A 16,217-nucleotide genomic window follows, 5' to 3' on the forward strand; every position below is an offset into this window, starting at 1 on the left:
GCTGAAGTGAAATAGAGCGGGGACGAAGGCAGTGAAGAGAGAGAACGTGGGAAGAAGAGAAAAACGCAAGGGAAAAAAAGCAGCGTCGTAAAAGAGGTGACGGAGCTGTCCTCTCAATAAGAAGGGTGCCAGCGAGCCTTGCTCACGCTTACGGCCCCACCCCCTTGAACACGCCTGATCTCGTCTGATCTCGGAAGCTAAACAGGGATGGGCCTGGTTAGTACTTGGATGGGAGACCGCCTGCGAATACCAGGTGCTGTAAGCTTTAAAGCGCAGGAGGCGCCCTATCCCCGCTCGCTCGCTCATTCCCCTGTTCACACGTACAGTGCGGCTTGTCTGTCTGTTTATTTGTCAGCTTTGGCGAGACACGGGTGCTTGTGTATTAGCGTGAGCGTTTTTTATTCTGATCATGAACAGTTTTACAAGTCCGCAAAGGATCAAGGAAAGGTTTATCGCCAGCTGAAAAGAGACACAGCGCTTCGGCTGTGGAGACTTTATTAATAAGGCCCCTCAGTAGTTGAGATCTATGTTATACCCATCTAGAAACATGCAATCAGCATGTTATTGCTGAAGCAATAGTCACAACATTATTCCACACCTGGGTGAGAAGCGGGTTATGATGACAGTCATGCTTTCTACACCTTATACTGAGCTCAGAAATGGACCAAGCGGACATCTCACGAGCAGATCCCTCCGCGTATAAGAAAGGCAACTTGTCTCAGCAAAAATACCACGGATTCACATCCAAAATATGATAAAAAGGCAAAAACCCCACACTTGGAATGCAAACGTACCCTAAAAAGGAAACACGGTTTTAAAACCAACTTGATTTTCCCCTGGAGAAACCTTTTTATGGACACACATCGCATCTATTACACATGTAGAACTAAATATAAAGATAAAACTTAATATAAGAAGTCATGACATATCACACATGATGAAGTCTGGTCCAGAATAAACAGTTTACACTGACCCACCTTTATTTACCCTGGTCACTCACTTCTATTAACTGTTTAACTGGGTAACAAATTAATATTTCAATTTGGGATCTACACCTGGGAGCCCTGAAATGTTGGCCAGAGGGGAGAAGCTGATATTCAGACGTGTGAATATATTAAAAAAAATGATCTGATGTTGTTTTTCACCTGTCTAATCAAAGCTTGTTCAAAAATTATCTGATTATAGGACACACGAGTTTATAATCATACTCATTCCACTTTTTAACCCCGTATATATGCACAATATGAAACGTATATACACTAAATCTCACTTGTGTCTCCCATAATATACATTTCTTTACGAAAATTAGGAACACTTACTACAATTATCAACCCCCCATGACGAGGCAATATTTCATACCTTTGTTTCTTTGTGGGTTCAAAATTCTGTCCTGTCGTTTCACACGTAAAGTTTTGGTAGTTATCTCAATTTTCCTTTGCAATTATCTCCAAGATCATCATCAACTTTTTGTAAAACGCTATGCACAACTGATATTTAAAGAAAGTCCTGTACCAAAACGTCTTCGTAGGGAAAGACAACTTTTTTTCCCTTACGTTAGTCGCTACACGGTTACTCAGAAAATCCATTAACCGCCTTTAAAAAAAAGTTTCGTTTTTTATTGTGGTTCACTGACATTTCTGTCACAATTCTGAGGGACCTCAAATAAAATTCACTTGCCGGTATAAAGACGCCGGCGAGGATAAGACAGGTATCGAGCCACCTGCGTATCTAGCGGACGTTTAAAATAAAAAAAATGGCGTGTAATGTTGCGAAGGGCTACTGTTTTTTTTATAGTTTGTCGATTGTAAGGGACGTGGGCCGCGATAGAAATACTGGACGGGGTGGGAAAAGGTTTATTGATGGTTTATTGTACCGCAACGGTCACAATTGACTCACCAGCAAAGATGGCGCCGAGGCCACATCGACTCCCTCCCGCCCTGCCTCGCACCGAAGCTCGAGCTGCGGAGCGCGACGCCAAACCGCCGGTCCAGGGGCGCGGGCGCCGGACATAGACGTCATAAACCCTTCCGAGGCGCAGGAATTATAGATCACTGTAGTTTCTTCTGGACCCGGGTTAGGGACAGTGTGCCCTCCGTGAGAGTCTTCTGAGGAAGCCAGTGTCTCATGGGTGTCCAGGCTTGGTACCATCTGTCCATCACAGGACACACAGACACACACACTCACACACCCTGGACAGGACACCAGTCCATCACAGGACATACACACACCCTAGATAGGACACCAGTCCATCACAGGACACACACACACTCACACACCCTGGACAGGACACCAGTCACTCACAGGACACACACACACACTCACACACCCTGAACAGGACACCAGTCCTTCACAGGACACACACACACAACCTGGATAGGACACCAGTCCCTCACAGGACACTCAGACACACACACTCACTCACACCCTGGACAGGAACCAGTCCATCACATGACAAACACACACTCACTCACACACCCTGGACAGGACAGCACTCCATCACAGGACACACACACACCAGGGCCAGTTTTCCCAGAAGCCACACCCTGGACAGGAACCAGTCCATCACATGACAAACACACACTCACTCACACACCGTGGACAGGACAGCACTCCATCACACACCAGGGCCAGTTTTCCCAGAAGCCAATTAGCCCAAAAGCCTGTCTTTGGACCCGGAGAACACAGGGAGAACATGCAGACTCCACACAGACAGTCCCCCCCCCCCCCCCCCCGGGTCCAGACCTGAGCCCGGAGCCCCCCCGCGCTGAACCCCTCCGTACAGACGGCCGCACACAGCTCCGTTGTTCCCGATTCCCGAGGTGATCTGTTAAAAGAAGCAGGTGTGTTGCCTCCAGGTGACATTTCCTACTGGAGTCAGGACAGGAGGCTCTTCTGTACACAGAAGGGGGTGGGGGTGAGGAACAAACCGCCCAGCCCTGTGGTTGAAGCCGATACCCCGGCTTCTCTCCAGACACAGCTGGGTGAGCTCCTCCAGTCAGTACAGGGGGCTCTACTGTACACAGAGGGTGGCGGGGGGTGTGGAACAACTCCTTTGTTCGGGGCCTTGGGGCATTCTTGTTGTGAAAGGCGCTATATAAAAAAACTGAACTGAAATTGAATCTTACAGGTTTGGGTTTTTCGGAGATCTTGTCAGAGATCTTGTCTGACGTGCCATTTCAAAAACGTAACGACACTCCTCACGTCCGAGCGCCGCCTGTCTGTGACGTAACGTATGCTTACACAACCATGACGGTTTCATCATGGACAGCACGAAAGCCCGAAAAGTGGTTGACGTTTTAATTTGGCAACGCCACGATGGATCCCAGTTTTTTTTTTTATTTTGGGGGCCAAAGAGGACAAAAAAGGAAACGTCCGGAGGTGGATCGATGGTAATCTCTGCGGTTGTTCTGATGTTCTGGAAAAAACAAAACAAAAAAAAAACGGCTCGCTTGCTCGGTCGTGTAGTGTTTCCACACCCCACGCAAATCAACTTCTCTTCGCCTCCGGGGGCTCGTCGCCCGCCGCACCCCTCTCACGTGATAGGGGCTTCCCCCGGCTGTGACGTACTTACCCCACCCCCTTCGGCCAACGTCATACCGAAGGTCGCGCTTCGGGCCGCGGCGATGTTGACGGACTGTCTTGTAGCGTGAGAAGGGTTTAAATTTCGACTTAAGGAGTTGGCCATCGTTATATTTCGCGAGGTATCATACGGGGGGAAAAAGAACATTTATATTTATCAACCTACTAGTAATACTGGGTGGATGTCACGTTCCCCAAAGTTCAGTGCCTCTCTCTAATAAAGTAGAAACGCGACATTAAACTCCGTTCGAAACGGGAGAAACAACGTCCGGAAAAGAAAAAAAGAACTCCTATTCCCATTTGTAATGACCCCGTCGTGTTTTTCCCGGTGTGCGCTTATCTTTCGGAGACCGTTTCTCTCTGGTGTTGTTTTGCTGTTGGAATAAATGCCGAGGTGACCCTTCTGTGTGGAGTCTGCGTGTACTCTCCAGCGGGTCGTTTCCTCCACCGCAGGGGCTGGTCGAACCTGGGTCTCCCAATCGTCACAGAAGTGTGTGTCGTTTTGGGTGGTGGTGGGGGGGTGCATCGGGGATACTGCGCCCCAAGGGGGTGACCTCTCACCTTACTCCGGACGAAGGGAGAAGACCTGTACCTTCACGAGTCCGGGTTGTGAAAACTTCTTCTGGCAGTTCAAAACGTTTCGAAGGGACTACAGCGCTACCCTGTTTTCCATTTGTATCGTGTATTATTAGACAGTCATAAGTATCTGTACTGATCACAGAGTCCCCCTCTCACTGCCAGGACTGAAGCCCAGTGCAGCACGAATAATAATAATAATTAATAAGTCTGGACTCTCCACTCAGAGCTCCTCCCAGGTCAGGGGGATCCCCTCCAGCCCCCCCAGTGTGCAGCCCCTACCTGGATGATGCTCCAGTCCGCTCAGCACACAGCAGCTCTCAGTGGGGAGGAGAGCAGAGGGATGGAGCCAGTTCAGAGAGGGGGGTGATACGGAGGCCATGATGGGTCAAGACCAGGGGGGGAATCAGGCCAGGACACTGGGATAACACCCCTACTCTTCTCCAGAAACAACCCGGGATTGTTAATGAGCACAGAGAGTCAGGACCTCGGTTTTACGTCTCATCCGAAGGACGGCGCCTGTTTACAGTCCAGTGTCCCCCGTCACTATACTGGGGCATCAGGACCCACACAGACTGCAGGGTGAGAGCGCCCCCTGCTGGCCCCACTCACACCTCTCCCAGCAGCAACCTTAGGGGGGGGGGGGGGGAACAAAAGCTAAACAGATTTTTTTTTAAAAAATGTTTATTGATGCTTAACAAAAGGTCATCAGTCCAGTCTGGGGCCCCTCAGCTTCAGTCCAGTCTGGGGTCCCTCAGCTTCAGTCCAGCACAGACTGGGGTCCCTCAGCTTCGGTCCAGTCTGGGGTCCCTCAGCTTCGGTCCAGCACAGACTGGGGTCCCTCAGCTTCGGTCCAGCACAGCCTGAGGTCCCTCAGCTTTGGTCCAGTCCAGTCTGGGGCCTCTCAGCTCCAGTCTAGTCCAGTCTGGGGCCCCTCAGCTCCAGTCCAGTCCAGTCTGGTGTCCCTCAGCTCCAGTGCTGTCCAATCTGGGGTCCCTCAGCTTCAGACCAGCACAGTCTGGGGTCCCTCAGCTTCGGTCCAGCATAGACTGGGGTCCCTCAGCGTCGGTCCAGCACAGTCTGGGGTCCCTCAGCTTCAGTCCAGACTGGGGTCCCTCAGCTTCGGTCCAGCACAGTCTGGTGTCCCTCAGCTCCTGTCCAGTCCAGTCTGGGGTCCCTCAGCTTCGGTCCAGCACAGTCTGGGGTCCCTCAGCTTCGGTCCAGTCTGGTGTCTCTCAGCTCCGGTCCAGTCCAGTCTGGTGTCCCTAGGCTGCAGTCCAGTCGTCTGGTGTCCCTCAGCTCCGGTCCAGTCCAATTCAGTCCAGTCCAGTCCAGATCTTAGCAGGCACAGAACCAGGAAAGGAACCTGGAAAGAATATTGTTATTGCAGGTGTGAGGGACACAGACACAGACGTCACCATGACATCAAACAGCAAGAGGAGACTCCTCCTTGAATCACAGACACGACCAGGCGGCGCCCCCCTGTCTGCTCACCTGCACCTCCTCTTCCTCTTCTTGTCCTTCCCGGCAGCCTGCTCCTCCTCTCCCTCGCTCTTCCTCTCCTGACCCACGGTCTCCGCCGCCTCCATCGGCTCGTCCTGATCATCTGTCTCCACCGACACGCAGCTCAGAGAGTTTAAAAAGACGCACCAGCGCTTCTGAAGCAGAGACAGGAGAGTCACATTAAGAGTCGGACTGGACACTCCAGTACATGAACACTGCACTGGGAGAGAAGGGTTGATACAGACACACTGACTGGACACTCCAGGACATGAACACTGCACTGAGAGAGAGAGGGGTTCATACACAAACACTGACTGGACACTCCAGTACATGAACACTGCACTGAGAGAGAGAGAGGTTCATACAGACACACTGACTGGACACTCCAGTACATGAACACTACACTGAGAGAGAGAGGGGTTCATACAGACACACTGACTGGACACTGGACAGGAGTAAAGAGAGGATCAGAGCATTACCCACCTTCTTTTTCTTCTGTCTCACAGGAGGTGGTGATTGGACCTCCTCCAGCTGGAGTCCGAGGAGGGAGAGAGGGGGCAGGAGAGGGACAGCACAGGGAGAGAAAGAGAGAGACAGGTGAGTCAAGTGTCCCAAGAGTACAGAGACTCTGCTGAGATCACACTCGCAGTGAGTGACACCGACACTAACCAGCCTCAGGACAGCACTGCTAGAGCACCACAACCCAGACTCAACCACATCACAGCACAGATCAAACAGCAATATCTCACACATTGGGACACACACACACAAATACAACATAAACTGGAATGCTACAGAACCTTAAACAGACAATACACACTAGCTGAATATTTGACCAAAATAAAAAATAACAAACAGAAACAGACCCTGACGAAGTACAGGCTCAGTGACCACAACTTGGCCATAGAAACTGGGCGACACAGGCAGACCTGGCTGCCCAGAGAGGACAGGCTGTGCTCCCACTGCCAGCGGGGAGAAATAGAGACAGAGGTGCACTTCCTACTGCACTGTGACAGATACTCTGGGATTAGAGAAACATTCTTCCCGAAATTCAGAAATCTAATCCCAGAGTTCCCACACCTGCCAGAATCACAACGGGTCCCAATCCTACTGGGAGAGGGAGGAGGGAACTCAGTTGATCTGGCAGCCCAGTATGTGATCTCCTGTCACAGCCTGAGGAACAGTGAGTCTGTCTCCCAATAATGCTCCAGCCGCCTACAGTATATGTCAATATTTTATAATATGTCTTTGTTGTAAATGTCTGTAACATGTCTGCTTTACGCAGAGAGTGGCGGGGTTTGGATATCAAGGCCTGACGATACCGCATTACGCAGAGAGTGGAGGGGTGGGATGTCAGGGCCTGACGACACTGCTTTATGCAGAGAATGGAGGGGTGGGTGTCAGGGCCATACAACACTTCTTTATTCAGAGAGTGGAGGGGGTGGGATGTCAGGGCTAGATGACACTGCTTTACACAGAGAGTGGAGAGGTGGGTGTCAAGGCTATACGACAGTGCTTTCCGCAGAGAGTGGTGGGGGTGTGATGTCAGGGCCATAGGACAGTGCTTTACACAGAGAGTGGCGGGGCTAGGATGTCAGGGCCATATGACACTGCTTTACACAGAGAGTGGTGGGGGTGGGATGTCAGGGCTTGACGACACTGCTTTATGCAGAGAGCGGAGGGGTGGGATGTCAGGGCCATACGACATTTCTTTACGCAGGGAGTGGCAGGGGTGGGATGTCAGGGCCTGACGATACTACTTTACACAGTTAGTGGTGGGGATGGGATGTCAGGGCCATACGACACTTCTTTACGCAGAGAGTGGCAGGGTCTGACGACACTGCTTTATGCAAAAAATGGAGGGGTGGGTGTCAGGGCTATATGACAGTGCTTTCCGCAGAGAGTGGTGGGGGTGTGATGTCAGGGCCATACAGCAGTGCTTTACACAGAGAGTGGTGGGGGTGTGATGTCAGGGCCATACGACAGTGCTTTACATAGAGAGTGGCGGGGGAGGGATGTCGGGGCTTGACAACACTGCTTCATGTAGAGAGTGGAGGGGAGGGTTTCAGGGCCATAAAACACTGCTTTATGCAGAGAGTGGAGGGATTGGTGTCAGGGCCATATGACACTACTTTACACAGAGAGTGGTGGGAGTGGGATGTCAGGCCCTGACGACACTGCTTTATTCAAAGAGTGGAGGGGTGGGTGTCAGGGCTATACGACAGTGCTTAATGCAGAGAGTGGAGGGTTGGGTGTCAGGGCTATACGACAGTGCTTTCCGCAGAGAGTGGTGGGGGTGTGATGTCAGAGCCATACGACACTTCTTTACGCAGGGAGTGGCAGGGGTGGGATGTCAGGGCCTGACGATACTTATTTACGCAGAGAGTGGCAGGGGTGGGATGTCAGGGCCTGAAGATACTGCTTTTCTCAGAGAGCGGAGGAGGTGGGATACGACCTCTCAGTGGGGCCAGCAGGGGGCACTCACCCTGCGGTCTGTGTGGGTCTTAATGCCCCAGTGTAGAGACGGGGGACACGATCTGGCCCACCAGCGACGAGCAGGTTACCAGATCTAGACAAAGGGAGCAACTCTTAGTCGTATGAGCTTAGTCACACATCGCAGCGATTAAAAAAACAAAACAAACATATTATGTCTGTTACTAACGACTTTTTTTTCCTACATTGAAAGTCACTTTCCCGGGTGATTTTCTAGCACGACTGGGGCTCTTCATTTCTCCTCGGTGTCTCATCGCAGGCGGATTTGAAACAGACCACAGAAGGTGGTCACACACTATATTATTATTTAGAGACAGGCTCACTGTCTGTATCTCAGGCTGGGACAGTAAATCACACTGTATTATTATTATTATTATTAATATTATTGAGAGTCTGGCTCACTGTTCCCCAGGCTGGGACAGGAGATCACATACTGTATTATTATTGAGAGACAGGCTCACTGTTCCTCAGGCTGGGACAGGAGATCCCACACTGTATTATTATTATTGAGAGACAGGCTTACTCTCTGTTCCTCAAGCTGAGTCAGGAGATCACATACTATATTATTATTGATTGACAGGCTTACTGTTCCTCAGGCTGGGACAGGAGATAACACACTGTATTATTATTATTGAGAGACGGGCTCACTGTCTGTTCCTCAGGCTGGGACAGGAGATCACACACTGTATTATTATTATTGAGAGACAGGCTCACTGTCTGTTCCTCAGGCTGGGACAGAGGATCACACACTGTATTATTATTATTTAGAGAGAGGCTCACTGTCTGTTCCTCAGAGTTGGACAGGAGATCCCACACTGAATTATTATTATTGAGAGACAGGCTCACTATCTGTTCCTCAGGCTGGGACAGAGGATCACACACTGTATTATTATTATAGAGAGACAGGCTCACTGTATGTTCCCCAGGCTGGGTCAGGAGCTCACACAGTATTATTATAATTATTGAGAGACAGTCTCACTGTCTGTTCCTCAGTCTGGGACAGGAGATTACACACTGTATTATTATTATTGAGAGTGTGGCTCACTGTTCCCCAGGCTGGGACAGGAGATCCCACACTGTATTATTATTATTTAGAGACAGGCTCACTGTCTTTTCCTCGGTCTGGGACAGATGGTCACACACTGTATTATTATTGAGACAGGCTCACTGTCTGTTCCTCAGGCTGGGACAGTAGATCACATTGTATTATTATTATTAATATTATTGAGAGTCTGGCACACTGTTCCCCAGGCTGGGACAGGAGATCCCACACTGTATTATTATTATTGAGAGACAGGCTTACTCTCTGTTCCTCAAGCTGAGACAGGACATCACATACTGTATTATTATTGATTGACAGGCTCACTGTTCCTCAGGCTGGGACAGGAGATCACACACTGTATTATTATTATTGAGAGACAGTCTCACTGTCTGTTCCTCAGTCTGGGACAGGAGATTACACACTGTATTATTATTATTGAGAGACAAACTCACTGTCTGTTCCTCAGGCTGGGACAGTAGGTCACACTGTATTATTATTATTGAGAGTCTGGCTCACTGTTCCCCAGGCTGGAACAGGATATCCCACACTGTATTATTATTATTTAGAGACAGACTCACTGTCTTTTCCTCGGTCTGGGACAGATGGTCACACACTGTATTATTATTGAGATAGGCTCACTGTCTGTTCCTCAGGCTGGGACAGTAGATCACGTTGTATTATTATTATTAATATTATTGAGAGTCTGGCACACTGTTCCCCAGGCTGGGACAGGAGATCCCACACTGTATTATTATTATTTTGAGACAGGCTCACTGTTTGTTCCTCAGGCTGGGACAGGAGATCACACACTGTATTATTATTATTGAGAGAGAGGCTTACTCTCTGTTCCTCAGGGGGAGACAGGACATCACATACTGTATTATTATTGATTGACAGGCTCATTGTTCCTCAGGCTGGGACAGGAGATCAGACACTGTATTATTATTATTGTGAGACAGGTTCACTGTATATTCCCCAGGCTGGGACAGGAGGTCATATATTATATTATTATTATAGAGAGACAGGCTCACTGTATGTTCCACAAGCTGAGACAGGAATTCACACTGTATTATTATTATTGAGAGACAGACTCACTATCTTTTCCTCAGTCTGGGACAGTTGGTCACATACTGTATTATTATTATTGAGAGACAGTCTCACTGTTCCTCATGCTGGGACAGGAGATCACACACTGTATTATTATTATTGAGAGACAGGCTTACTCTCTGTTCCACAGGCTGAGACAGGACATCACATATTGTATTATTATTATTGATTGACAGGCTCACTGTTCCTCAGGCTGGGACAGGAGATAACACACTGTATTATTATTATTGAGAGACGGGCTCACTGTCTGTTCCTCTGGCTGGGACAGGGGATCACACACTGTATTATTTTTATTGAGAGACAGGCTCACTGTCTGTTCCTCAGGCTGGGACAGAGGATCACACACTGTATTATTTTTATTGAGAGACAGGCTCACTGTCTGTTCCTCAGGCTGGGACAGAGGATCACACACTGTATTATTATTGAGAGACAGGCTGGCTGACTGTCTGTTCCTCAGGCTGGGACAGGACATCCCACACTGTATTACTATTATTGACAGATAGGCTCACTGTGTCTTCGCTTGGGCTTGAACAGGAGATCACACACTGGACGCGGAGCCGATCATTTGCAATTGGGCTGTGCCGACAGACCAGGACGAGCTCTGTCGGCTCAAAAGCAGCGCAGGACCTGCAAGAACAACAGAAAGATTAGCATCCAGCGGGGGCTTCATAGTGAGCCCAACATCTCATCAAGAATCGGCTCCAGCAACAGGGCTGGGCGCATTGTTCCATTCTCCGACCACTCTCGGTGTAAACAAGTCCCTCCTGGTCTCTGCTTGAATTGCACTTTCCTGCGTTTGCTTTGGTGTAACTGGCTTCCCCTGCATGGGCGAATGTGTAGAAAATCCTTAGTAAGTCATTGAAGAAAACCGAGAAGAGGTCGGAGTGGCCTCTGTCGTTCATCAACAATCCAGTCAGGCAGTACTCCTCTGTAAAGCGCCGTTCGTTCACATCGATTGGATTTTTTTTGCCTTCATTCGTACAAGTAGTAAAAGCAGACGCCCCTATTCTGCCGTGACCCGGTTGCGGCTACAACGCAAAGTACTGACCACTATACGATCACGGCGAGTTACCGAGACACACGTGGGCGGAAAAGGCTGTGCTCTCTTCGTGTGACATAATTCGGAAAAGTCCTGACGTTGCATTTCAACTGAGCCCCAGTATACATCGACCCTTCGACACTCTGAGTGACAACTCTCTTGCGTGTTTTCTCATATTTATGTAGTTTGCTTACATGATGCCCGGAACAGTGGGGTTGTATGCTCCCATATGGTATAGCGGTTAGGATTCCTGGTTTTCACCCAGGCGGCCCGGGTTCGACTCCCGGTATGGGAACGTGTCCGTTTTGCCTCCTGCTTTCCAAAAGATCAGCACCGTGTACGAAAGAGCCGCATTAAAACCGCTCGAACGTGCAAAACGTGCGAGAAGAGGGGGCGCTTGTTTCCAACCGAAACTTCTCGCATGTGAGACGAGCTGATCATCTCTGTGGGAGTGTTACTCTGGTAGACAGGGCTGACCTTCGGCAATAGGATTTATACTCTCCAAGATGATATTTGCACTTTCTGGAGAGGCGATTTTCTCCACTTCAGTAGCCCGATTTCGTCGATTGCGTGGAGAGGGCTGTAGAATGTGGCGCCGCCTTTCCTGCTCCGTCCATGACAGGCGTGCTGGTCTCTGGAGAGAGAGCACGGTCCATCAGCGCACTCCAATAAAGGCACTGGAAGCAGCTGAATCGCATTGGCGAAGCTCAGCGCTGGGCCGCTGGGCACGTCTTACCACCGTTTCCGTAGTGTAGTGGTTATCTTGTCGCCTCACACGCAAAAGGTCCGCGGTTCGAAACCGGGCGGGAACAGTCTTCTTTTGTCGCCACGCACAAAAGGGGATTGGGGATTCGCCTAGCGCTGTGATCGAACAGACCCACTCACCTCTTAGTGTGGCGGGATCTGCATAGTGCATGTCGCAGCGCATCCTGCTTTCACTTCAATGCGCGTCCTGATGTACCCCGGTCTCCCGCGTGACAGGTGGGGACAGGTGACAGGTCCTATACTAACGAGGAAGACATCGCTCTCTCCGACCCCCGGCATCATGTCCCGACCCACCGTGCTGGAAGCCGACGCGTGCTGTGATTCCTTTACGGAGCAGAAATGACAACCGAGGAGCCGAGAGATCATTTCAGCATTTCGCGTCTGAACGGAAAACACAGACGACCAACTTGGAATGACTTGCCTTTGACGCTTATCAAAGCGTTCTTTGTGCATCGAACAGACCCACTCACCTCTTATTGTGGCGGGATCTGCACAGTGCATGTCGCAGCGCTTCCTGCTTTCACTTCAATGTGCTTCCTGATGTCGAGTCGTGTGCCGTGCGGAGGCTCTGAAAGCGCGAGCAATGAAAAGGTGCACGGCGCTGTGGAAAGAAACACAGAGAAGTGAAAGCAAAAGGAGGTAGAAAGCTCCTGACAGCCGCTTCCTCTTCCCCCCCTTGCATTTTTCCCGTCTTGTTGTGCTAGCTGACAACGGCATGAAGAGGAAAACGGAGAAACCGTTTTTTATTTGAACAACAAAAATAAATATTATACAAAAAAGAGCACATGTGACGTATCAATAACATCGTCAGGGGCACGTGCTATAATCCAACTACACTTTCTGAAAATTCTACTGTCCAGACAAATGTACATGCTGATCTGCACTGAGCTGCTCATTTGAAATCCAGAAGGCAACACAGCCGCGCTCCTATACCAAGAGCCAAACCTGGACCGCCTGGGTAAAAAAACAGGAAACCTAAGCACTTATCCATAGTGACAGCTTTTGAAAAGGAGCTCTAATATTCACAAATACGAAGACAAGGTTTAAAATACTCCATAGGTTTAAAATTCAGGAATATGAATGGTCAATTGTTTACAATTGGAGCTTTTATGTTTCGTATGATTTAGTGACTTTTTTTACAACATGTAGAAAAAAACAGCACACCTAAATGACAAAGCCTTAGAACTACAGAGAAAAACAAATTGCGTTTAAAGTAAGGTTAAAGGCTCGAGATAACAGTGCAATATAAACGCAAATGTTTGTCGTCTTTGTGGCGCTTACTTTTTGTTGCTTTATCGAATTTCATGCAGTTTATTTCTGACATAAGACATAACAAGCTTGTGTATTTATGAAAAAAAAGCAGGGCAACAATTTACGTTAAATACACATATAGTAAATGTATTTTCTCATATAATGGTGTGTTTTTTTGTCTAAAAATCGTTCATGAATGGTTTAACAGACACTTTGCATGATTAAAAAAATATATTTATGAATCTTAATGTTTTATACAATAACGTTTTATTGTGAACATCGGCCCTGTTTATCAATATCACCAGTACAGTTCTGGATTTTATTCTGCCTTCCTACGCACATATGAATTTCCTTTCACTCAACAGCTCGCATGTGTGGTACTGTAGCTTATTAGCGCCAGGGAGAAAAAGAACGTCGTTGGCTTTTAAATGATGAACCATTTGCGTTTATACAAAATGACAAAACGTTGTCGCTGACATTTGGACATACTCTGTTTAAACACCTGTTGTTTTCTCTAATATTGGCTCCTGTGCTTCGGACCATTTGTGAGAGGAGAAGACACTGAAAAAGTCGTGAGAAAGTGGATTTTACACCTGTGCCAGTGCTGTAGTGGTATCATACAGACGCCCATACAAATCCATCACAAGCTGGAAGCTCTGGAAGGCAACATAAAAGATTGCTCTGTCCGTTGGTGGATGAGGTATGCTCGTTTTTTTCAATGTAAAATGTAATGTACAAAGATCAAATTTGATTCAAAATCCACGAGAGGAAGGGAAGATATCACTTAAAAAAATAAGAACTGAATATTTGGATCCGGGACCTCATACTTATCAAATTATTAAAATAATACTTATTAAAATATCAGATTGTGTTTCTGCAACATTTCGTGCACAGGACGCCGTATTTAACAATAAAAAAACAGTCACAACGAGGGCTTTACACGCAGTCCGGGGTATTTTCCCCTTTTATATTTTTGCCACTTTATATCGAACCTGTTACACTCCCAAAAGTGCAGAGTAGCTTGTAAATAAAAATGTACAATTCACCGCTGGTATAAACAGATGTGGGCCTTGTTTGCCTTTGTAAGCATTTGTTTAAAAAATAAGTTCACAATACGTTAAAAACACAAAAAAACACAAATTTAATCATATAACGATACAAACTCAATACCAAATCATTATGCCAATTAAGTACCTATCCTTTGAAAACAGAGAACACCTTTATATCTACAAAAAAAAAACGTGACATTTGTGTATACTTTTGAATTACAATGCAGGCAGAGTAGTCCTCTGAATTCAAAGATCAGATTTTGGCCAAAACAAGACAATCAGACGGGAGTTGAATTCGGAACAAGAGCCTCTGCTTCGTGGTTTATTGAGCTTTTGATCAACGTCTGAGTTAAAAAAAATTTGCTATTTCAACTCTTTGATTGAAGTACACAAGAAACACATTCCTCCAAGCCAGAGTCAAACCAGCAACCTAAGGATTCTTCATTATTGCCACTACAGTCCTCTGCTCTATCAACTGAGCTATCTGTTTCTGGCACATACTGCCCAATGTTGTGCAATGTTTTGGGTGATTTAAATCACAGTTCGACATCAAGTTTTCAACTCGTTTCCTTAGTCTTGTTTACCTTGAATTTAAGCCACGAATCAGGTTTCTACAGTATGAGCTTCTGGAGATATTACAAAATGTTTGATGGGGCATCAATCATTCCAGGCGGATATTGACACCTTTTTTTCTCGAGGGATCATATTAAACATTTCATTAGGATCGAGAGGAGGATCGCCATGAGACACAAAACAGTTTCTTTCTGTCTTTCTTAGAAAGTAGCATTTGTGCTACATTAATAATATTTTCGTGGAAATATAGAAGTTGTAATTTTTAAAACTTATATTTGAATCAAAATGTGGTTTTGAGTTAAATATTAGCGTGTTCATGGAATTAGTTTGTGTTTGTCATTACTATATATATATAGCCATGTTCCAGAATTTGTAGCTGAAGTTTAATACTTGTGTTTTTTATGATGATTAGCCATTTGTTTATTACAATATTGTATAAAATGCATAATTTGAACTATATATTTTTCAGGGGTGAATAATTGTATATTCTCAGAATAAATTTCTAGACCAAATCATTGGCTTGATTTACTAGTTTCTACAACTATGAGACCTATCTTTGATGTATAATAGACCTTTAACTATATAGGTATAATAGTCCTCTAAATGTTTCCGTATAATAAAACTCCAACCATTTATGTATAATGGACATACTGTATAATCAGAGATGTGTAATTGACGTATAATGATATACGTATATTAAAATTTCATTCTAGACCAATTACGGACCACATTTATACATCTAAGGTATGTGTTTAATCAATGTACTGTACATCAGGAAAATAAAGCATATGCTCAGTAGAGGGGTTGTCATATTTTGTCTGTTAATCAAACATAACAATTATGGACAACCATTTTTTGCCAAGGTTGTGAATATTATAATGCCTTTAAAGTCACGTTTAAACTTTCTGTAAAATTTTAAAAAAACACAGAAATACAAGCGGGCACTGATTTTTGTTCACGATACTCAAATGTAACAAATCCTGCTCTGGAAATTGTCTCTTCTCCCCTTGTGAGCCACAATCCCACCAAAAGGTCTCTGTGTGTCTCTGTTTGGGAGATGTCAAGATGCTGAGCCTGTGCTGTGCTTCAGTGGCAGGTGTAGAAGACACGCTGTTGTACACGGAATGCAAATTGAGCTCCTTGGACATGAAAACTGACAGATGGTTAAACCTTCTTTCAATAAACAGGAGATCCTGTGTCCGAAGTCCTGAGGTGTCTTTCTTCCTGTCTTGTCATACAG

At 46.8% G+C, this 16,217-nt stretch overlaps 1 long non-coding RNA gene, 1 other non-coding gene and 1 pseudogene across 3 annotated transcripts in view; 2 read left to right on the forward strand and 1 right to left on the reverse strand.

Annotated features, from left to right (window-relative positions):
* Window positions 1-16,217, reverse strand: part of LOC148670536 (uncharacterized) — a 408,685-nt gene that overhangs the window by 101,512 nt on the left and 290,956 nt on the right. The window lies entirely within an intron of this gene.
* Window positions 147-265, forward strand: LOC148670544 (5S ribosomal RNA; annotated as a pseudogene).
* On the forward strand, window positions 11,563-11,634 carry trnae-uuc (transfer RNA glutamic acid (anticodon UUC)). Its single transcript has one exon. It is a non-coding gene; the product is annotated as a tRNA-Glu (tRNA).

This window comes from Lepisosteus platostomus, chromosome 5 (assembly GCF_059453375.1).
Source record: "Lepisosteus platostomus isolate fLepPlt1 chromosome 5, fLepPlt1.hap1, whole genome shotgun sequence".
Lineage (NCBI taxonomy): Eukaryota > Metazoa > Chordata > Actinopteri > Semionotiformes > Lepisosteidae > Lepisosteus > Lepisosteus platostomus.